Source organism: Cupressus sempervirens, chromosome 7 (assembly GCF_028749045.1).
Source record: "Cupressus sempervirens isolate cs-2001-9-10 chromosome 7, ASM2874904v1, whole genome shotgun sequence".
Classification (NCBI taxonomy): domain Eukaryota; kingdom Viridiplantae; phylum Streptophyta; class Pinopsida; order Cupressales; family Cupressaceae; genus Cupressus; species Cupressus sempervirens.
Window position 1 is genome coordinate 896,963,484 of NC_143124.1, and position 26,359 is coordinate 896,989,842.

The following is a 26,359-nucleotide window of genomic DNA, read 5'->3' on the forward strand; positions in this document are numbered from 1 at the left end:
CTTAATAGATAATTCATTTTCTTGTCAAATGCATCAAAATACACTGCTAAACACATTTGATCATCAAGTCTATAATTCTCAAGGATTTCATTCAAAACTCTTGCAAATCTGATGTTAAATTGAGAGACAAGTTCATCACTTTGAATATGAATCTTTAAGAACTTGTCATATGAATCAGATATGCTTACCCTTTCTCCAAATTGCTCCATGAAGGCAGAATGCCATTCATCCCAAGATGAAATAGAACATGTTGGTAGAAAAGAAAACTAGTCTCTAGCATCACCTTCTAAGGTTTGAACAAATGACTTCATGTGCACGTCCTCATAAGCAATCTCATAGTCACCCATCAAATTAGCAAACAATTCAATATGATGACTGGCTGGAACAAGATGGTTCCCGTTAAACTTAGGAAAACTTTTTCTAACATCATTGGGAATGACATTTGGGAAACCACGAATACCATTAAAACTTAATGGCATATACCGCTTGGTAGAAATGGATCTAGGAATTTCATTAATTGCTTGCATCCAAGGTGGAATGAATCTTGACATTTTTAACAAAATTTTAACCTCATTCCCCTATAATGATTTCTGATTTAAAATTTGCAGCAAATCTATCCCCTTCTATCCATGAACTACTTTGAACTATACACTTCACAAAATTTGAAACAACAATAGAGACTTGATCCAATGAAGTGTATGAAACCTTTTTAGACTATTCTCCTCCCCTTAGTGCTAAAAATCACTTGATGGAGAACACTTTTCACAATCAATTTTCATGAAAAGAAATTTCATGAAAATGAGAATAACTTTAGTGTTGTTGTATAAGAACATTGATCTATGGATTGGCCTGGTGGTATTCTAAAAAAAATTTACACCACCGATCATAACCTTATAGAGTCTCCATCTCCTTGAGGAGAGAAATAAAATCATAGTAGTGACTTGCATTTATCATTTCAAAAACTTTTAACAGCAAATCAAACAACACTTTGAAACTTACTAGTCAGAAACTTATATAGATCTCTCTTCTTGCTTAAAAATTCACACAACTTTCAGATCTGCTTATTTCAACTAAAAACTCTATAAAATAATTTATACATCAGCGACCTACAATGGTTTAGAGATCCTTTAGATAGAGTCACCACTCACTCTTATGATAAAGACTTTAAACATGATTCATAACACTACATATCTAAACTAAATTGTCAACTTTGTAAAAATTTGGAAATCTTTAAAACACTTAGAAGAGAGAAACCTTTATTCAAAAATTCTGACTCTGATCTTATAGTAGTATTCTAAAAATTGCAATCGACTGAAATGATTGAAAATAACACTTAATGAAAACACAATTGGCATTCAATCTTGAAGAATGCTACTGCAACTAGATAAAACATACTAGGGTGCATGAAGCTGAATTAAGAAATCTAGAAAAACACATCAAATAACTTACTATTGTAAATTTTTCATGCACTTTTTCTATTGTATTAAATCTCCTTTTCAAATTCTCAAGGTTTGTCACTAAAATATTCCCTTATAACCATGGGCAACACTTAGATAACCTGACACACACATACACAACAAGACCAAAGAAACTAAAGGACTAAAATATTCAATGAACACTAGTGACTCTTGCCCTTTCAACAAAATGGATTGCCATCTTATCTCCACAATAGAGTCACCATTTTGTTGGCTGACTCAGGTGGGAAAAACCCAACTAAGAGTAGGACTAAATTTTTTAATGAACACCAGAGACTCTTGCCCTTTCAACAAAATGGATTGCCATCTTATCTCCCTAGCAGAGTCACCATTTTGTTGGCTAACTCGAATGGGCAAAAACCAACTGAGAGTAGGACTAAAATTTCAATGAACACTAGAGACTCTTATCCTTTCAACAAAATGGATTGCCATCTTATCTCCCCGGCAGAGTCACCATTTTGTTGGTGTTTTAAAACTACTAAGCAACAAAATGCTTAATACCAAGATGACAATACTCACACAATCCAAAGACTAGCCAATTCTTATTAACAATTGCATGTGCAAAGCATTTGGACCCAACTTCAATAAAACTAAGGGTGGTTTTCTACTCTTCTGGCTCTGCAAAACCAGGGTGGGTATACCTAGGGATGATTCAAGACTGGGAAAACTGTATGAGGATTATTTTTAGTTTCATTATAATTCTCATCTCAAATCCTCAAATATATACACAATTCTTGAGAACTTGATAAACACATCCCATATAACAAATATGGCCATTTTTATTTATTTTTATAGATTTGCAGATGTTCTCAACAAAAGTGGCTAATTGAAGCTAAAATATTTCATGTAGACAAGTACTAGCCAACTTTTAAGATCTACAAGAAATAAAGTAAAATTGATTTAATTCTACATTATTTGAAAACCGTTTGTGACACATTTCTCTTACAGTCAGATCAAATTTAGATCAGTGCCTAATCCATTGGGGTTCAGAGTCTACAACAAATTCTTAGATCTAATTTTTTGCCTTACAACAAATTTCATCAGCAATTCATATCAGAACTCATCATTCAAAATCCTTTCCCCTACTACTATAATCTTATCATATTTATCAGAGCTTTTACTTAATCCATTGAATTAACAAAAATGATAAACAGATATACAACCTAACTAGATTGCATTCAATTGCATAAGATTTTACCTATACAACATCAAGATAACCAAGTAGTCAAAAGGAGACAAAGTTCAGCAAGAACTGATATGGGGACAGTTCATAATTTGTATTCAGTTTCCTTCAAAATTGTATACAATTTACAATAGACTCAGAATGACCTTTAGAAGAAACACAACTCATTCTATATTCATGTATTCTCAAGATATGACAAAGAAAATACACCACCAAGTCGTTCAAAATAATGGACCAAAAATAGACTAAGTATATCACTTAGAAAAATAGAATTCAGACCCTCACATTGCCTTGAAAAGTCACTTATATAAGTGTGAGTTGCAACAAGCAAAGGGAAAATGTGACTGAGAGTTGTCCTTACAAGAGGAAAATGCATACATCTGTCAAAAAGAAAAAGACTAACAGGAAGTTATGCCAATCACACATTCTCTTGTGGGCTTCTGTTTATAACTTCCTTTCGTTGATTTTGCTCCAACAGTGATTTTATCATATATGTAACTGCTAAGGTTGTCCCTGACAAAATGCATTCTGATGATTGCACTCTATCCTCGACCCATTGGTTTTGTCAAGATAACTACTTTGTGAAATTCATCTTTACTTCCCACTCTTCATTGATCATGCCAGGCTTCAGAAATAGTGGAAAAATTACTTAGTATGCAACCTTTGAGCAGGGAGACAATGTGGCTGTCAAATATAACAAAACGGGTAACTTCTGATTCCCAGCCACATCTATTTTCTTAACCACCTTTTGACCAAAATTTTCCATTCACATACACAAAAAAGGTGCATGCTAACAAAAAGAAAGAATGACCATACCTGTGAGTATGAAATCTTCTTCACCTTCCTGAAAAACTATGCACATGATCCCACACATTTATGTTACCCTGGCATCAAGCTATGATATCTTGAAAATTTGTTTAAAGGATGATGTTACCACTAAGAGGATTGTTATCTTACCAGGTTCATTCATTATCCTTCTAAAAACCTTGGTTACTTGACTACGACATCTTACCATAATTTCAAAGAGATGAAAATTTAAGAAAACATTTAGGATTACTAGTTTTCCTCTATCGAAAATCCATATACTTCTACATGGGACAAAACACTTATTTTGTGCAAACTAGTTTGAACTAGTATGTAGGATATTACAATCCCAGGCCCAAGTACTTTTACCTAGTAATCCCTCTGCTATCCACAACCTAGGATCTAATGAACTCTTTAAAACCATCCTTTGATTAGACCATACAAGACTAAATTTTCTTGGAAACTATGGCATGAGAAATTACTTGGAGTTTTTTTTTTTTTTTGCTCTTTGTAACTCTACAATTTATCTTTGAACCAATTGCTTCACACTTGTGCCAAATTCATCTCAATCCTTGCAGTAAGTATCCTTGTTCAGAAAAGATTTCAAAATCTTTGTTTGTGCAAGGTAAAACTGGGAAAATCTTATTTGTTATACTCTGTTATTAACTTCACATGTGAAACTTTTCACATCTTATTAATGTGCAAAGTGCCACCACCTTTAGCATTTAAACCTGTGCCATCGATCCTTTGAAATCGTACGATCAAGGAATGAAAACTAGGTTGATTTAATATTCCTTTTAGCATGCTGGCAGTCAAACCAATAAACTACCTCCATTTCTATCTTTCTTTCAAAATTGGCATTTCAAACGAGGCCCATCGTTGACCAAGGACACATGTCATCAACTTGTTAACTCGCGATACTTATCTTTCGAGCACCTTTCCATAGCGAGCTAATGATAACCACTAATCTCTCTTTGATCATATGGTAGATATTTGAAATGACACTTAAGAACACAATAATGAGTCCCTCGCTTGTAAACTCACTATACTTAACTTTCACACATCTCTTTATAGCGAGTTAACAAGCACCATCGATCAATACTTGATCTTGTGGACAACAACTTACTGCAACAGCGGTTGGCCATCATTCGCTAACTCGCTATGCCTAACTTTTGAGCACCTTTCCATAGAAAATTAATAATGGCCTTTGATCTTGGTTTGATCTAGCAATCATAATTCTTTTTTTGCTTCGTACATGGGGAGTGGGTCCATATGCTTCTATTGTTGAGATGGTTGAACACACTGGCACACATGTGTATTCCTTTTTATCTATTAATGACATCACATGTTATTGACCTTTTCGTATTTGTGACTTTCAGGTGGGTCACCACATTGCTACCGGTGAAAACAATGAATATCCGGCTAGCGACCTCTTGGTAGATAGACACTTGGAAATAAAGCTCCACTTGCGTAGAAGTAAAAGAAAAATCTGCACAAGATTTTCTTCGGGATCCTCAAAATCACTTCCTATTATAAAAGAATTATGTGTTTTTCAATGATCGAGTCCTCACTAAGTCAGTACCAGGAAAGTAAAGTGGTGTTTATTCTGGCTAGTGATTATAGCAACCTTTGACAGATTCTCATTTTTGGTGACAGAAAAAAAACACACACTGACTGAAAATCCCACCAATAAATGCTAGTGTTAGAGAAGGTGGTCGTGCACATTTATAATGCAGTGTGGGAACTTCTACGATCATATCAGTCTTTTGAGACAACACTGCCCTTTTGCAAAATTTGGGCATTTGCTATGTCACCACCGGTGAGTCACACAAAATTTTTTGATAGCAACTTAGCGAATCTCAAAAAAACATGGACACCAGTGACACCATTCATAGTTTTCTTCACGTTCTTTTATTCTCAAAACTGACAAGCCTGGGACACATCACATGTGAAAATTTACCTCATGCTTAACATTAATTCTCATTGCTAGATTTCACCCTTCAGTATCATAGACACATGTCATTGACTCATTGACTTGCTATACTTATCAGTTGAGCATTTCTCCATAGCGAGTTAATAATGATCGTCGATTCAAAAGGATCTGACGGTGGGGTAAAACTCCTTTCACAAGGGTTGAACAATGAACCCAACATGGGTGGGAAAAGAAACATTTGCTTATCCTCCTAGGCAACAGAAATTTATTATGCAAAAATTTAGACCAACAGGATCCATGATGAACTCTCCTATTGATCATCTTCCACATCAATTTCAATCACATCCTCCTATTATGGAGGTTCAAGCTCTTTGCTATCTCTTATATCAGTAGGAACATAAGACATTATTTTATCAAAATTGTCTAAGCACTTATTTTACTTATCCAAGTATCTCTCCTCATGGTAAAAACCTTTGAAAGAGTGATCTAGCTCTACATTTGTTCTTCTACCCTCATGATCTCTCTTCATATTAGGGTCCTATTCCTACAATCCTCTATCTCTAAGTATTTTATTATTACATCCTCTTCCTAGTAAGGTTTTCTATTTTGGAGAGTGTATTTCCTCATTTATTTCAAGGTATGCCTAACCAAATCATTAGGATCATACATCCTAGAATGAGAAGAAGGTAGTATGAATTCACTCATAGATGTTAGGATTGAACTTGAGACATAATAACAGGTACATGGAAATATATAACCAATACCCGAAAATAGTAGATTACATAAAAGAGAACACAAGACACCAAAATTTAATGTAGTTCATCCAATCCCTAGGCTACGTCCACCAACAAAAAGTCCAATATTATTATTATCTAGTGATTATAATCCATAATCCCTTACAACTCAATATCACCACAAGAGGCCACAATATCACAATTACATTATGAAAACCCTAACCCTAAGCCTTTTTATACAAACTTTTGTCACATACAAAATTAGGACTAGAATAAGTCATCCAATAGGAAAAATAGCAAGTGACTCCTTTTACAATATAAGAGAATTTTTGGCATTAGGGGCATTGGCCCTAACAACCCCTACGGGGGCATTGCCACTTGACCCCACCCTATACTATGACAAGGATCACACTTGGGGTGTTGCCTTAGGACCCTATAGGGGCATTGCCCCTTGACCCCATCTTAGGGGTGTATCCTCCAAACTTCCATTCATTCAATATGGGGAGAAAACCACATTGAATAAGCCTTTGATTTTGATTAGGCTCCACATCACAATAATCTCCCTCTTGGAGATTGATCATAGCACTACTAAACCTATAGCTCCCACTAGAATATATCAAACCACACTAGACTCTATTGCTCTTTTATTCTATTTAGGCTAGAAGACCAACCAAAGTTGAAGAGGAATTCAACTTCTTTCTTGTTACTACCTTTGTAAATATATACACTGAATTTTCATATGTATGTATCTTCTCTAGCTTTAACTATCCATCATCCAAAAAATAACCAAATTAAATGGTACTGCAATTGTATGTGTTTTGTCTTTAAAGGCAAATCTGATTTTTTCACAAGATGAATGACACTCTGGCTATCTATAAAAAAATAATTATCCCTCTGAGGGTGTCCCAATTCTTCCATGAATAAATGAAGCCATATCATCTCCTTGGCTACATCTACAATGGCAACATACTTTACCTCTGAAGTGGATAAAGTATTAACCTTATATAATCAAGAAAGCTAGCTCACTGCTGCCCCAACAATAGTAAATAAATAACTTGTAGTACTCTACATAATATCAATATCCCCTACCAAATATAAATCAGTATAGCCTTGTAAATCTATAATAGAGCCCCTAAAATATAAAAACTTATTGGATGTTCCTATCAAATATCTAAGAATCCATTTTACTACATTCCAATGCTCAATTCTTGGATGTCTCATATACCTGCTAACAACTCCCACTACATGTGCAATATCTAGCATAGTGCATGCCATCACATACGTCAAACTTCCTATAGCTGAAGCATAAGGTACCTTAGACATCTTATCCTCCTTTTCTTATGTCTTGGGACACATCTCCTTATTCAACTTCAAATGACTAGGTAAAGGTGTCATGACAACTTTAGCATTCTCCATAGAGAAATTTTATAACACCTTTGCAATATAATCAACTTGAGATAATATCAATTTCCTTTTCTTCCTATCTCTCTAAATATTCATACCAAGGATTTCCTTTGCTTCCCCCAAATCCTTCATAGAAAATGAATGTGCTAACTGTTCTTTTAACCCCTTAGTGTGTTCTATGTTAGCCCTAGCTACAAGCATATCATCAACATATAAACATAAAATAATGTAGTTTTCATCATCCAACCTCTTAAAATAAACACAATTATCTAAATAAGACCTACTATATCCATTCTCATGCATGAAACTATCAAAATTTAGATACCATTTCCGAGGTGCTTGCTTCAAGCCATATAAACTTTTCTTCAATTTGCACACTAAGTTGTCCTTACTTTTGACCTCAAATCCCTATGGCTAAGCCATATATGTCTCTTCATCCAAATCACCATGAAGGAAGGCTATTTTAACATCGAGCTGCTCCAAACGTAAATCTTCAATAACCACAATACTTAAAACAATGCAAATAGAAGTCATTTTAACAATAGGAGAAAATATTTCATCAAAATCATTACCTTTTTCTATGCAAATCCTTTTACAACTAATTTGGATTTAAATATTTTCTTACCTCCATCATCTTCTTTTAACCTATAAACCCACTTATATTGTAAAGTTCTTTTACCTGTAGGAAACTTAGATAAATCTCAAGAATTATATTTTACCAAAGAGTCCATTTCATCTTTCATTGCAAACTCCCACTAAATCTTAGTATCCACATGCACAAATTCATCATAATATTTAAGTTCACCAATATCTGTTAGTAAAATAGAATACAAAGAGGGAGAATATCTTTTTGGAGGTCTACTTGGCCTTGTTGACTATCTAATATTCACTAGCGTATGTGGTATTTTTTGTTGTGATTGTTGCACATCATGAGGAATTGTTGGAACATCATCTTTTGGAGTATCATCCAACACTACATAATCATCTTCTTTCTTCTCATGTTGCTACAAAAAATCTTTGTACAACACTTCCTCATTGAATACAACATCCCTACTTCTTACAATTTTATGATTTTTCAAAATCCTAAATCCTATAACCAAATTCATCGATTTCATATCGAACAAATACACATTTCTTTGACTTAGCTTCTAGCTTGGTTTTTTATTTTTAGAATCTATATGAGAAAATGCTTCACAATAGAAGGTTTTGAGAAAAGAATAACTCACCTTCTTACCAATTCATGCTTCCTCTAGAATACCACAACCCAAAGGAGTAGAGTGACCTCTACTAATAAAATATACAATAGTATTGATAGCCTCCACCCACATGTTTAAGGGCTACCCAACATATAACTTCATGCTCCTTGCACACTCCATTATTTTTCTATTCATGTATTCAGCCACTCTATTTTCCTATGGAGTCCTTAGAATAGTTTTGTATCTACCAATACCATTAGTGGAGCAATAATATTCAAATATATGACTGTATTACTCACCACCATTATCAGATCTGAGACATTTTAATTTTCTACCAGTCTCATTTTCAACCAAGCATTTCCATTTCTTACAAGTTTGAAATACATCAAATTTCTATCTAAGGACATAAACCTATACTTTCTTAGTAACATCATCAATAAATCTAACATAATAATGAGAGCCACCAAGGGAAGATACCTGAGCTAGTCCCCATACATCTATATGCACAAGCTCTAATCTCTCACTTTTCTTGTGCTTCTCACTCTTCACAAAGCTCACTCTCTTTTGTTCTCCATACACACAAATTTTAGACCTGGTAAAACTTTCTTTGAATGAAGAAATTTCATACCTTTCTCACTCATGTGGCCAAGTCTATTGCACCAAAGTGTTTTATTAGAATATACAGCTACTATTTGTTCTCCCTGCTCAACTATAACAACTATTTCTAAATATTCATTTTTCTTTGAAATAATCAATGTAGAAGTAATAATATGACCTATACAAATATATAAGGTGCCTACTTTCACCCCTTTTTCTGCTACAAGGGAACCTTTTGAAACCTTCCAAATTTTATTATTAAAAGTAACTACACAACCCTCATGACCAAGTTTCTCTACTAAAATTAAATTTCTACTCAACTTTGGAACATGTCTTACCTCATGTATTAGCCAATGATTCCCATTCTACAACTTAATCTTAACTTTACCGTTTTCAAAAATCTGACAGGATTCATTGTCCACCAAATAAATAAGCCCAAAATCTCTTTGGACATAATCAATAAAATAACCTCTATGAGGTGTAGCATGAAATGAAGAACTAGAATCTAAACCCATGAATCATCAATACTTTCTAAAGAAAGAATCAAAGCATCCTCTTTGGATTTGTTACTTACCACAATTTCCTCCTTGTTCCCTTTTGGTTTATCTCCTTCATTTTTCTTTTGAGTCCAAGAATCTTTCTTCTTATGCCTTAGTTTACCATAGTACTAGCTATTAGCTTCCCAATTAGATCAATAACTTGGTTTATAAACACAATTCTTGGATTGGACATCCAAAAAAAGCAGTTATCTTTCTAATAGAGAAGGTTCGTTTAAATTATCAACCCAAGGATGTATACTTGAAACAAGTCTATAACATATATGCACTATAAAAGTCTCCAATTTATTCTATCATTGAAAAATGACAATGCTAGAAATAAATCTAAATACACACTAATGACTGCATGAAACTACAAGAAAATTGCACAGTAATGATTGCAGGAACTGTATATTATCTAATCTATCTATATCTTTATGTATGTCTACATTTCAAATGCTTGATTAAAATTTTGAATATATAAGTTCATTAAATATCTAACAAAAATATAACAAGTGACTCATCATTCCTTTAAACAAGGAAGAGATTTATTACAAAACTAATGACTAAGTGTGCTAATTTTTTGCTCCACATTTTTAGTAGTCCACTCAAACTCATGGTTCTCCTTCATTATTATAAATTAGATAAAACCCCTTTCCCATGTTATTCTCCTAATTTTCATATTTCTAGATCATTTTGAAAATCTAAATTTCATTAATAAATGTGGAAGTTATGGCCATTTTACTGAAAATGGTTTTATGCTACCATAAAATGTGCCACCTTTTCCTCAGTCAACTTCTAATATGTGGTTCTCATTAACTATTTTGAACTAACTCAAATTCTCAAAAGGGTTTTTGTAATTTTTTTTCAACTTTCCAAATGCATAAGTCATTCTTAATTTTATTAATAATTGAGTGAGATATGCCTATTTTACCGAAACTAACTTTTGACTTTTTCTTCATTTCCTGTAATTGTTGATTATTGACAAGTGTCAACTTGTTTTTCCTTCTTCCAAACTAAATGAATGACTCAAATACCTCACAAAAAATATGCTAACAACCTCAAGATAATATTATTTTAATAATAACCACTTATCATAATAAATCATCCCAATTTAGCATTAACTAGCTACACATGCAAATGCTAATTAACAAATCATTTATCATAGTTAATACTTCATAAATCAAGTATTTTGTATGTTAATGGCTTGAGAATATATTGAAACCATGGGGTAAATTGTTATAGTAGATGAATATAAATATGACATTTTATAGGTTCATCATTCCCCCCAGTTGAAATCTTACTTGTCCTCAAGCAAGGGATAGGCATTAGATAGTCATGAAAGCTATTATCATTCCATACTTTTTTTTCCCTCTCTTGTCTACATATTTTTCACCAAGAATATAGAAGGTAGCCTAAAAATATTCATGAAAGGTTATCCTTGAATGGTTTATGACAATAACACAAGGCATGTATGTGCTCGCCCTGACTAAAAGGTTGTTTGTCCCCAAATAATAATGTATGTATGAGGGTAGCATCAAATCACTCATGAAGCATATAATTTTAATAATGACTATTGAAAAATAAAATTTTTTACATAGATAATCAATTACAAAAAATGATAAATATTATGAATAAATGTAAATCATAAACATAGTACCATTTGTGTTGTTTTGAGAAGATTCAAGCTTTGCAAATAGTTGAAAGTATAGGTCCCTTTAGTGTTGAATAATCAAGTCCCTCCAAGAGTGTTACATGTTTAATATGAATAGATATAGATTTGTCTTCATATCTTCTACAAGTTTTCTTTTAGATCATGTAGTAGTTGTTGCAAAATGACTATTGAATCAAAGAGTAGTGGTTGCAAGATTGATTGTTAAAACCAAGTAGTAGTTGTTGCAGGGCTGACTATTACAACGTGAAACCTATAGATAATACCAACTAGACACCATCATTAAAAATACATTCTTGACATTATATAGACTCAAATACTCAATGAAATCTTTGGAAATATATGCAAAGATACTCTTCCAAAATTAAAAAGTTGACTCACTCACACTCTTGGAAAAATGATTTGAAATATGACCAACCAACTAGCTATAAACTCCTCCAAAATAGTCATTGAGACAAGAACCTGGAAACAAACTAAATTAGACAACTAGTAACTCTAAGAAACTATGTTAGAACACTTATTAAATGAAAAACCTACCCTAACCTATCCTATCCTACACTAACTAGATTACATGACCAGCTCAAACAAAAATATTTACTAGTTCTTTGAAGTATCTTCCTCTTCTCAAAATCTTCCAATGCTTCACATGCTTATGAGAAATTTGAAATAGTTGCACCATCAACAGATACTTAATAAAAAATAGTAATCTTGAAATGATATTAACCAACTCACTTATTACTTCATGCTGATAATATATATTATCATATCGAAGTGCATAAGTAAGATGAAATATTTCTCCTTTAGGCGCAACTACATATGTAACTTCATCTTCAATTGTAATTTCTTTCTTTTCTACAACCATAGCTTGTGATAATATATTTTCCTACATATGAATGAATTGTCTAATTGGACTCCCTCATGAAATAATTTTTTTTGAACCCTCCTTGTTGGATTTGTGTAGATGAGTTGCTTCTTCATCCTCTTCTTAACTTTTAAAAATCAAAATTTGTGGCTGATTTGATAAAAATACATGAATTTCTACACCATCTTCATAAGGCTCATAGTTTTTCTCTACAAAAGATGTTGGTTTAACATCTAATATTAAGAAAAACTCTTCTAAATCATCCCAAAACCAATCTTCTTCAATATCTTCTTTACTATTTAGCATGAGAGGACTGATTTTAACTTTATTACAACTCTCTTCTTGAAGTAGGAGTTCTAATTTGACATCATCTTCATCTTCAAGAGAAACCTTGTGTATGCCAATTTCTTCATTTTGTAAAATAAGGTTGTACTCATTTTCCTCCTCATAAATTAGCACATTTTCATCAATATGCAAATAAAATTCCTCTAATACTAGAGAACATGTCTTCATTGATTTCCAAACTTGCTACAAATGATAGTGTCTCTTCATTTTCATTCTATATGGATCTAAAATCTATATTGTGTTGTTGCAAACTTTTCTAATCCTAAGTGCTTTGAATAGAAAGTAAGATTCTAGAAAAATGATAAAGAGCTACTAAAAACTCAGAGACTCTCATAGGTTGACCTATCCTTGGAAATGATGCCAAAAATGTTGGCTTTCCAATTAGATCAATAACTTGGTTTACAAACACAACTCTTGGATTGGACATCCAAAATGAGTAGTTATCTTTCTAATAGAGAAGGTTCATTTAAATTGTCAAACCAAGGATGTATACTTGAAACAAGTATAAAAAGTATATGCACTATAAGAATCTCTAAGTCATTCTATCACTACAAAATGAAAATGCTGGAAATAAATCTAAATACATAGTAATGGTTGTAGGAAACTACAAGAAAACTGCACAGTAATGGATGGAGGAACTATATATTATCTAATTTGTCTATATCTCTATGTATGTGTATATCTCAAGTGATTGATTACAATTTTGAATATATAATTTTATTAACTCTCTAAAAAATAAAAAAAGTGTATCATCATTCCTTTAAACAAGGAAGAGATTTATTAGAAAATTAATGACTAAGTGTGTTGATTTTTTGCTCCACATTTTCAATAGTCCACTCAAATGCATCGTTCTCCTTTATTATTACAAGTTAGATAAAATAATTTTACCATTTTAGTCTCCTCCTTTTTATCTTTCTATATCATTTTAAAAATCTAAATTTAATTAATAAATATGGAAGTTATGGCCATTTTACTGAAAGTGGTTTTATGCTACCTGAAAATGTGCCACCTTTTCCTCAGTCACTTCTAATCCATGGTGCTCATTAACTATTTCGAACCAAATCAAATGCTCAAAAATTTTTGTGTACCTTGTTTTCAGATTTCCAAAGCCATAAGCCATTCTTAATTTTATTAAGAATTGAGTGAGATATGCCTATTTTACTGAAACTAACTTTTGACTTTTTCTTCATTTCCTACAATTGTTGATTATTGACAAGTGTCAACTTGATTCTCCTTCTTCCCAACTACATGAACAAATCAAATACCTCAAAAATAATATGTTAATCACCTTAAGATAATTATATTTCAATCATAACCAATTACCATAATAAATCATCAAAATTTAGCATCAACTAGCTACACATGCAAATGCTAATCAATAAATCATTTATCATAGTTAATGCTTCATAAATCAAGTTAATATATGGAAATGGCTTGAGAATATATTGAAAACATGGGGTAAAGTTTTATAGTAGATGAATATAATTATGATATTTTATAGGCTCATCACTAGCAATCTCTTGGTCCTCTAGATTGAGACCTCTTCCCCTTTAACTTTCTTCTTGATTTCCCATGATTTCAATAATTATTTCTGTCCTAGTCATTCTACCTCTACTTGTGCATTAAAGCCCTTTTTGATGTAGATCTACTTGAGGTTTTCCTACAATTTTTCTCACTCAAAATAACACTGACCACATCATCATATTTTAGCGTATTTGATCTAGAAATAGAATTACTCACAACCATTACCAAGCCATTCCATCTTTTAGGCAAAGAACACAAAATCAAGAGAACCCTAATTTCTTTATCAAAATTAATACCCACAGAAGATAACTAGCTAGTAATAGTGTTAAACTCATTTAAATGATTTGCAATAGATCCACCTTCTATCATCTTCATATTAAATAAACACTTCATGAGAAACACCTTGTTTGAAGTGGATGGATTTTCATATAGTTTTGGTAGTTTAGTGCCTCTCCCATCTGACTTTTATAAGTCATCCTGATGGATGCACCCTTCCTAATCTTTTGTTGTGATGGATCATGATTGAGACTTTGAGTGGTCTACACCGTTGAGGTGTTTGGATTTATCTTTCTTTATTAGCTGCATTGATTATGCTTTTGACTGATCTTTGAGATTATGATGTGATTTTTGGTTCACTGAGGTTTGTGCCAGTGGTTACCAGGATCGATGTGGTATCATGAGGTTGTTCCATGATTACCTTGAGATGTGTGTAGAGATTGCACTATGTTCTTTTACCATGCTACACTAGACTAGGTTCTTGTAGCAGTGGTTAGTCATGTTTATGACTATGTTTTCTTATGTGTTTTAAGCACTTTTTTAATGTTGTTTAAAAAATCATTATTAAATGTGTAAGTAATTGAATGGATTGTTCATGTGAGATTATTTGGTTATGTGTTGCGGGCATTTTCCTTCTTATATTTCTGATTAGAGAGATATTTGTTACTCATGTTATGTTTATATTTGAGAGGACCTGAGGGTCAGATGTTACATCTTGGTTCCAGTATCATAGATATTAGACTACTATGGTGTTTAGTTAATCATATTGCATGATGATGCCATTTTGAGATGACAGTGTGTTTTATGATGATATCTAGTTATCTGGTATTTGGACATACCTCTGATTTTGTTATGTGATGGATTTAATGCTATGGTTATTTACTTCATTCCTGTGTTGTTATGCTTTATGCGAACGTGAGTGATGTAAATAGATTATTTTAATATAATTAAATAAATGGTTAAATTAGGTGATTTAATGCATTTATTCCTTCGGCTATGTTATTATATGCAATTGCACTTGATCATGTTGTTTAGTGTGCAGGATTTATATCCTTGGCAGTGGCACATGGAGTTAGTGATTCAGCCTTTCATATTTTACCAATGTCGTCCTTATATGGTTGACGTATCCTTTATTAAAATGTTTAAATTAAACCTTTCAGTGATTATTAAATCCAAACTCATTTGCATTATGTGATTAGACCAGTAAACGTGTCTGTGCATTTAGAGGTTTGCATTGTCGCGAAAAGTTATTAAGGAGGTTTATGTGTTTTCGGGTTTTCAGGCTTTTTTAATTGATTTATTTTAATTTTTGGCAGCTTTTCCATAGATGAATTCCTATTTATAGCAATAGCCTATTTTCGTTTGGGTCGATTTGGGGTTTAACTAGATTGGCTGGTTATTTGCCCTAATCAATTATTCACTTGAAAAGTGAATAAGTATCCAAGAGGAATTTAATTCCTCACTTCTCACTTTCAAATTGGAAAGTTGGAGAGTAAAACCCAAAATCCTCTTCATGAGGATTTACTGTTTTGTTAGTTGTGGGAGCTACGGGCATGGGATCATCGCGAGGTCGGGCTCGTTGGATCCAGCTCAGGGAAACCTTGGATTGCCATAATTTTTAGCTACTTCTACAAGATATTTATTTTATGGTTCAGATTCTCGTTTTGCCCTTTTGGCTGTGAGGTAGGGCTTTTCCGTTTTATTATTTTTGCTTCGTTTCAACTTCTATTTTCGGTAGCCGTTTGTTAGGAGGCTAAGAACTAGTGTTCCCGTTCATTTCTATATGTTAGTTCTACCTGGTTGGGTGGGTATGAACATTTCCCTATTTTTTGGGATGAGGGTTTGAGATTTTACGTCGTTATGCTGGTCGTTTTTGCATACGGTGTTCAATTCTATTTATTTTTGGATTTTTGGGGTTTTTGAACCCAAAGGGAAAATGGGTTTAATTTTGAAGTTTTTCCAAAATTTGGGATTTTTACCTCATTTTGCGTGCCACCCTATTTTCTCAAGTTTTCTTGGCACAATGTGGGTCGTGGACTTGGATGATCCGTTTGGATATCAGTCAAACCACTTTTGCACTTTTATGTTACTTTGGGATGCATGTTGCATCCGTACTCCCGACATTGTGTTCGGTTGAGTGATTTTATGCTTGTTGTTATTGTTTCTCTTAGACCTTTGCTTTTGTCTGTGAATGCTAGGATTCGTGTAGAATCCATACTCTTGGATTGAGGTGATTGAGTGAGTTCATGATGTTTGGTCTTGTTGCATCATTGGGATTCGTGTGGAATCCATACTCTCGGATTGAGGCCAATTGAGTGATTTAATGATGTATGGTTTTATCGGCTTTGGTATTTGTGTAGAATCTGTCCTTCCCATGTTACTTTCAGTTGGGTTTTTTCTTTGCATTATGTTCTCATTCCTGTCCTCATGTTATGATCTTTGTGATGGTGGTGCGCCACACACGAGTACGTGCACGTACATTTGTTGGGTGACTTGCGAGGCCTGATCTTTCGTGGATTTGCCGAAAGTTATGATCATTGGGGTTGGGATGGGAGTATGCATGCCCACGGGAACTTTTTTTAGGATGAGCATGGGTAGGGTAGGGTAGCATCTGGAGGGGGCTTCTATCTCGCAGCTCGGCATTCATGGCGCCGAAGGTTGATGGAGGATAAGAAGTTTTAAGCAAGTGATAACTAAATAAAATGTGTGATTGTTAATAAAACTTAAGATAAGTAAAATGTGTGAGCACCCGATTAAGTTCGAGGACACAATGATCCAAGCTTGGGCTTTTTGATGCCAAGAGACTCTCCAGGATGTCAGCCCCTACATAGTAGCCTATTGAGTGTCTGACCAGGACCTTTACTCCTTGCATTGTCTTAGGTTCTTAGTTCAGCCATCATACTGTCTGGCATGAGTGTTAGCCTTGGATGTTGTGCTTTATGTGTTTTTATGGTTGGATCATTATCTCCATCAGCACGGCAGGTGTGGACCTACAAGGGCCATGTGGTTGGGATGCATAGCTACCTTTACCACTGCTAGGGATCGATGTACAGAGATGATATTTTGTCCTAGTGCGACCGTTGCTGGATGACTTCACTTGGTACTTTAGGTTCTGGAGTATGCTTTCTTGTGATTTATGCTTTCATTGGGATGCTTGTATATCATGTTTAGATGATGTTATTTTATTTGGCGCATTCCCTTATTATGATGTTTAGCATATCTATTGCTTATTGTTGTTTAGCATGTGATAGGTGATGTTATCTACTATAGGATTATCTTATGCTTTTCTACTAGCATGTTAGATTTTCTTATGCTTACATTGCATGTTTTTAGTAGTGACGTCCCTATTACGACAGTATCGACGACCTGGTTGGTGGCTTGGGATGTTACGCATGGGGGATGGCTAGGATCCATGATGGTCTTATGATGCTATTGATCGTTGGGAGGAAACACGTACTTAGTTTGGTTGTTTTGTTCCTGAGATGTATTTCTGTACATTGTGATGATGCTTTTGTTCTCTGCGATGTTTAATTCAGTGTTTTCTTTGCTGCTATAGTTTAGATGGTTTGGTGTTCTTCTTTCTGTGTTGTTCTTGCACTCGAGTGTTCATTCCTTGAGCTTTTGTGGATCTGGTACTCCTCGGTGTGGAGGTTCTTTTGTCATTTTTTCCCCATTTTTGAGTTTTGGAAGTGTTTTTACTTTCTATGGGCAACATTTGTTCAACATTGTGCGACACTGATAAAGTATCGCACGCCCATAGAAAGAAAGAATGTCGTATGATACTATAAAGTGTCACACGCATTACTAGAGAATTGTCGTACAACACTGGAAGAGTGTCGCACGACTTTATGAGAAATGTCACACGATACTTTTCCAGTATCGCATGCCTTCTTGAGAAGTGTCACACGTACTAAGGGAGAAGTGTTGCCCTCCCTTAGTGAAAAGTGTCACACGCCTTTTGGTTAAAACTTGTGCGTGCCATCAGGGAGCACTTTTCTTCGTGATCCAATCTTTTTGAAAGTGGTTTTGGATACCCTTTTGGGCGTTCTTTGACCTTATGTTGTTGCATTTTGAATTCAAGAGGTTTATTTTGAAATTCAATTTTTTGGGTTTCTGTTGTAGTCCTTCGGGGTTTAAAATATATCATTTAAGTATAAGGAATTATAATTCCTTATACTTAAGATATATTTTAATATATGCGAAAAATCATTTGAGATAGGTTTCAGACCTCTCGGAGATAAGTTATGGATTCTAAGAAATTTCAGGGCTTCAAAAATCCAGACTTAGCCAATTTTCAGGGCTTCAAGATTTTAGGCTTAGAAAAATTTTGGGATTCTGCGTTTTACCCCAGCTTGATGTTTTGTTGATGAGTGGTCATTTCTTGTGCCCTCATCTTGTTGTGGTGGTTGTTGGCTTTTGTTTGGGTGTGTCAGTTGGGTAGTGGTGTTCGGAGATTCATTGGTTGCTGGGATTGTGTTGAAGTCTTCCGTTGTGATCTTTGTGATCCCTATATGATGTTGTCTTGTGCATTCATACTTGTAAAAAAAAAATATCTTGGCTTGATTTGAATCCTTGTTTCCAAGGATCTCCATGCGGGGCATTACAGGTAGGGTTTCCATAAACTCTTCTATTGTCTTCACTTTTGTAATGTTAAATGTCACTAATGGTTCCAAGAATAATTAAATTCTTCCAAGTGCCTCTCTATGTAAAATCTCCCATTCCTCATTTGTCATAGTTCTCTGGTTCTTAGATTTTCCTTCCAATGGCTTCCATAAACCCTTCTAATAGAGATAGTCCTCCATTTGCATTCTCTATAACTAAAAGTCCTACTCATTAAACTTGTTAGCCCTCAACTTATCCTCATCTTCCATCACTCTCACTCAACCATGAGACTCCCACTCAACTATGAGATCTTCTTGTAGAAGATCACTAAAAAAGTGACAATGTTCTGGCTAAAAAAAATTATGACAGTCAACGACTAGCTCTGATAACACTTGTTAGGATTGAACCTCATATAGAAATAAAAATTACATTAAAATATAGATAACCAATAAAAAAAAATATTATATCACATAAAACAGAACACAAGACAACAAGATTTAACATAGTTCACCCAAGGCCTAGGTTACGTCCACCAATAGATAGTCCAATATTATTATTATCCAATGATTACAATCCATAATCCCTTATAGTTCAATACCACCACAAGAAGCTACAATATCAAAATTAATTTATGAAATCCCTATCCCTAAGCCTTTTTATACAAGCTTTTGTCACTTACAAAATCAGGGCTAGAATAAGTCATCGAATAGGAAAAATAGCAACCAATGCCTTTTACAATATAAGGGAATTTTTGGCTTTAGGGGCACTACCCCAAGACCTTGCAGGGGTGCTACCCCTTGACCCTATCTTGGGGAAACTACCCCCATTTATTTAATATGGGGAGAAAATCACACCAAATAAACCTCCAAGTCTAATTATGCTCCACATTACAACAATAGATGCATCTATCTCCTATGTGTCATCATTCCCAATAACAAAATCCCCTATTTTTACATTTCTAGGGACAAATGAACCCCTCTTAACTATGGGACCTAAGTATTCCTTATTCATCATTATAAGTTTCCCAAAGAATTCTAATTTTTCCAATCTTTCTAAGATATATTTATGTCAAGCATGAGGGGGTTGAGGACACCCATAAACTCTTATAAAAGATTTTTTTTTGAAAAAGAAAAAAACTAGCCCAATAATGGCCTAATCTTCTATCCCTATTAGGGCATGCAAAAGGTCTTATTAGAATTTCCACTCCCCTAGGAACACTATTTGTTATATTAGAAAGAATATTAGAAATAGCAAAAAAAAAATCATTGTAAAAGGCAACATCACTAGTGTATGGGTAAGACCTTTTCCATAACCTTGTGCATAGTTGCACAGGCAAGTTTTCTCCATTCTAATCAGTTGCCTCAATGAAATTAGGACTGATTTACCCTATTTTCTTGTAAAGGATGGTGTACATTAACAATGAGTAATGGTGGCACTCGAAGTTCCTCATCCCTCCCCTCTATGAAACAATAATTTCATTATGTATCACATTGATTATGTGTGTCAAAAATTCATATCCGACATTGTGGTGTGAGTTCTAGATGTCTAGTGTCATAATGTAGATATAGCTAGTAGTATTCATTGTGTCATCTAATCTAATTACCTTATTCACTCCAAACATAGTATAGTAGAAGTATCTACACAAGAATTTCAGGGACATGAAATTTCCTACCTTCTTTGGTAGCTTTCCCTTCTCCTTCTTGTCTTGAGGGATATGCCTTCACATAACCTCCTACTAAAAAAACTTTTCTTATTTTTAAAAATCTCATTCTTTTTCTCCTTCTCAAAGGGCCTTATCATTGGTTCTCCAAGGTTGAAGACTTCAATGAAAGTATCTCTATCTAATTTGCACAATATAATCATATCTTTCCTAGGAAATCCATGGGTGGTAGGATAATAGGACTTTATCAAATCTTTTTCTAGGTCTAAAATAACTATTACCTTTTGCACAATTAATTTTTCCAAGTTCATGATCCAAGTATTGTAGATTGGTGGATTCACAATTATCTTACTGTAAAAATACAAAAACAACTCATTTTTAATGGTTTCTGGTATAGTGGTCTCTCTACAAAAATTGTATGTATCCCTGAAAATGTGAGAATCCATCATCTATGCATGTGAGGATCTTCTTAAGAAATATACCCGCTCCTCAACATATAAGCTAACCATATTTTTCTTTTGTTACTTAGTACCTTGAGAAGTTTCTTCCATGTTGACTTGAGTTATCATCTTTCCCTCTTCTTGTGCCATCTTCTCTAAATTCACAATCTTCAAACATTCTCTCTTTAACTAAAAAATTCTAAAAGATCTGAAGGAAAAATCATGCTCAATATTTTTTTCTCTAAATTATTTGAATTTTGTAGTAAAAAAATCCATTGCATCATGTTTTTAATAGTAGCTAAGGAAAATAAATGCATTAAAGGTGTCTTTAATTCCACATGCATAAAATTTCTCAAAATCTTCAAAAGCATCACAATCTAGGTTTACGACTCTTGTACTGCCATCTTTCAAAATATTTTGGAACTTTTTCAAATAGTACCTATTTTTTTTAATTAATCATGAGGTTTCAACAATCACTTTTATATTAAACTCTTATGTTGTCACTATGCGAATACTACATACTACTAGTTATTTGTGGCTTCACAAGGCTTATTTACCATTTTATGTTTTTTCTTGTGATCATGTGAATCCTTTAGTTGCTTCTTCAAGGCCTATTTTCATCTTTAAACTCTTAACCTTTTGACCTAGTGATCACTATGTTAAAATATTTATCTTTTCCTTGTGGATTCCTATATGCTTCATGCACTTAATTGTGCGACTAGTCAATCACATGAAACTTAACATTCTTTGATCACATTGCATGATCAAAGCTTAGTTTTGAATTTAACACTTAAGGATCATGACCATGTGAAACCCTTTAGGATTGAGTTATCTCTTGGTTGCTACCTTCTTTACCTTTTACTTCTTCATAGATGTGACCATGTGATCGTTGATTTTTAAAAATACACTCTTAACTATTTTGTTGGGTGACAATTTTCTCTTCAACTTAAAATTTCAACTATGTGACTGAGTGACTAAACATTTTCTATGAATATAATTTTATTTCCCTTTTCTAATATTGCAATTTCATGATAAAAGGATCCTTCAAAGGTTATAAATATTTTCACCTATTCATAGTATTTCTTTTAACTACAATTTTTGGACTAGTAATTGTATGATAAAAGAGTTCACCAGGTTATGACTATACTTCACCTTTTACTACGTAACTATGTGATTGTGTGATTAAGCATCTTTTTTATTGTTCTTAGAAGCTTCAACAAGTCATGAATTAGGTTTATGATATTATTTCTAACTGTAGGACCACATGATTAAACAACAATACTGTATCACCTAGTCACAACTCATATCTTTTGTTATCCTTTAAGCCTTGTGACTACACAATCAAGCACTTTAGTAATCTGTACTAACAGTTTCACACATTTGCTACTATCTCATAAAATTTTATCTTTAGGCCTCTAATCATGCCATCATAGCTAGTTGTTGAGTCACTCCATCACTTTTACCGTTTGAAATTTAGGCAATGAAACCACGATTGGTACCTTTTTTAACATTGGTGCCATAGTTGCACCATAACTTGATTGTTATAATCCACAAGTCTTTTGAAATTCCTCCATGTGTCAATTATTTGAAATTATAAGAGGGTTATAACTAAGTGATAACCTATTCTCATGTGATTGTAGTTTGAAACTCCAACTTTAGATTTAATTGTGCGCCATGCAACTATTGTTTTCTTAGCTATTTTGTCAATTCATTGTTTAGCATGACCTTTTACAAAAAACCACCATGACCATGTGAACATTCAGCCCTTTATCATTTTTTTGTAGTTGCACCATAAAAATCTCAAGATCTAGACTATGTAGTGGCCATGCAATCACCTTGGTTGTATGGTCATACCTTAAAGATTTCAATGTCCTTTTAAATAAGCATGAAAATACATTTAAAAAGAGGATGGTTTCTAATGGAAATAATGATATGGATTATGAACTAGGGTTTTTCTAGGATAATTTTATGCATGAAAAATTGCAAACCCTAAATGCTTAGAATACAAAACTAGATTTTTTCACAACTTTTTTTACTATTTTAATAGGGTGAAAAACCAAGTCAATAGTGGCTCTATCTGGGGATAATGGATAGCTATCTTCCAAATAAGGATTCATAATTTTTCGTTTGAGTAGATCACACACTTGGCAAATGACAATTTTTTTAAAGAGCTATGTATAGACATAGGAAAATAGAACAAGTATATATAGAGAAACACACATATATACAAGATTTATAATTGTACATAGACCTAAACTATTGTTCATGGAAAGAAAAGTAACTTCAACATAAGTACTTCTTCAAGAATTTCCCATGAACTAGAAATTCAAGAATATTTCTTGACAATTCCTTCAAGATATATGAATCTTCACCCCAAGTAGATTCTATCAAGTACGGGCCAAGTCAGATTGGATGACACTTGCCCTACTTGCCTTTATCTTTAATCCTTGCATTCCACATTCGGATCAGATCTTTAGACTCAAATTTTCTTGCCACTACCTTCTTGTCATATAGATTTTTTTCTTGCAACTACAACTTTGCATTCTTGGCATAGGCTTCCTTCCTATGCTGAGTCAATCCTACCAATTCCTCCAATCTTTCTGAATGTCCTCTATTATATCATCATCATCATACATCTAGATATAATTATACAACTTTACTATGTTTTTCTGAGGCATTCTAGCTTGGATTCCATATACTAAATCCAAATGTGAAACACCTATTGCCTTTTTAACTCTCACTCTATCCAACCAAATTGCCAGATGAAGTTTGGCATCCCACACCTTCTTATTGCCATCAATTTTCCTCTTGATAATTTTTAGTAGACTCTTATTGGTAGATTTATCTAAACATTCCCTTGTGGATGATAGGGAGGTGATGTTGACCTTGTAATGCCATATTTATGAAAAAAATTTATGAGTTCCTCTAATCTAAAACACATAGCATTATCAATCACAATCCTTTTAGGATACCCAAATCTAGTTATTGTATTATTTAATAGAAAATTTTTTACCACTTTGCTACTAGATTTTCTATTAGGAATGGCCTCTACCCATTTTTGTAAAATAGTCAGTTGCTACTAGAATCCATGAATAACCTATGCTGAACTTAGTTGATATTTCACCTATGAAGTCCATTCCCTATTTTTGGAAAGGTTTTTTCACTTCTACTAACTTCAAAGGGGTATTTTCAGAGAACTTTAACCTTCCACAAAACCTTTGGTAGGGATCACATTTCTTGACTAGAGCAAGTGCATCCTTAAATAAGTTTGGTCAATAGAAGCCAATCTCATCACATTATGGGTAGTAGTTTTGACCATGTAATTGCCTTCTTATACCCTTGAATAAATTTTAGTGAGTATTTTTTCTAACTCCTTATGATCAATGCACTTTTGCAGTATACCTTCAAAATTCCTCCACCACAAACATCCACTAACAATAATATATCTAATTTCCTATAGCTTCACAGATCTCCTTTCATTATCAGTCATATTAGGAGGTGCATCTATATGTTGCAAAAGAGTATATAACATTTCTATAACAATTATAATCATCCATATCACATATGTTTGACCTATGCTCCTCATCTACAATATTAATCTAGTTGGCATCCAAATTTGATTGAACCATCAATTTTGCTAACCCCTAGCCTCTTACTAGTTTTGTAATTTGAATCTCAATATTAAACTCTTGGTTTATATTAATCCACATAGGTCTCTCGCTAGACACTTCTTGTTGGGATAATATATATTTCATAGCTACACTAGGCACAAAAGCTATAACAATAGCACCTACCAAACAATATCTAAAAGATTTCATTGCTTTTATGAGAGCATATGCCTATTCTTCATTAATTTCATATTTTAGCTCTATAGGTTGGAGTGACTTACTAAAAAATGCAATAATCTATTCATACATTTCTTCATTCTTTTAAGGAGAACTATTGCAATGGTGTAGAAGGAAGAAAAAGAAAAAATATGCACAGGTTTTGCATAATCTGGTGTTCTCAGTATCAGATCATTTTTCATGGCATCATTGATTTCCTAGAATGCTATTGATGGTTCACCCTTTGAACTTATTGTTGAGATAATGGGTGTTGGACACATTGCATGATATTTTTCTATTATTTTATTTTATTTTATTTTATTATGTAATGTTGCACCTAGATGGACATGTGACATGTAAAGATTCCCATGAGATAGACTTGATGAGTTGTATTGTAACATTGTGATAATATCTCATGTAATTATTTAATATTGGGGAAAAGAATTAAATTTCCAATATTAAATGTCAGGTCAATGGGCTAGGTAGCACATGGTTTTAGCACATGGTTTATGTAATACCACTCGGTGGTTTTGTGGGACTTTCCACTATATAAGCAACCACAAGGGTAGTTGTTGGTATGAGAAGGAGAAGAAGAAGGCTAAGAGTCAAGTGGGACAAGGCTTGATAGGTTAGCCAAAAGAGCATTTGTGAAGGTTGGAAGCATGGCATGGGATGTGTGGATTCATGCTTGTTCACATGGATTACTTTGTTTTTTCTATAGCTTTGGAGGCTTCTATGGTTGTATTGCAATGGAATTTTTTTGTTGAATAATACATGGTGATGGATGCTTTTGGAGGCCAATTTTTTTTTCTCAATGAGGGTTTGCTAGGGTATATCTTGTGTCACAATTTTTGTTGCTATATTGTCTATTCTCTTGCATGTGGATTTTAATTGCATATTTATTTCAAATCTATTATGGGTTATGTGGAAATAGTTACATTCTTTCTTGCAAGTTTCCTTACAAGTGGTATTAGAGCTATGGTTTTATTGTTGTAACCCTAGATTGAATCTATGGGACTGCATGAAAGGATAAAAGAAAGTACAACATATATGAGTTTTTATTGCAGACTGGAGGGTTTTGGGTTTGTTGTTATGATGGGATATTGGTAGATTTTGGGCATGTGAAATTGTTAGTCAAATGGATTTTTTGGACATTTTATTTAAAAGAGTGTTTTAGGGGGAGCTTGCAGAAATGACCTCTTCGATAAAAATAAACCTCACCATTGGATTGAGGTCAACATTTCCATAAATTTTGATATATAATATGCCCTAGTTTGGTCATTTCAGAGGAA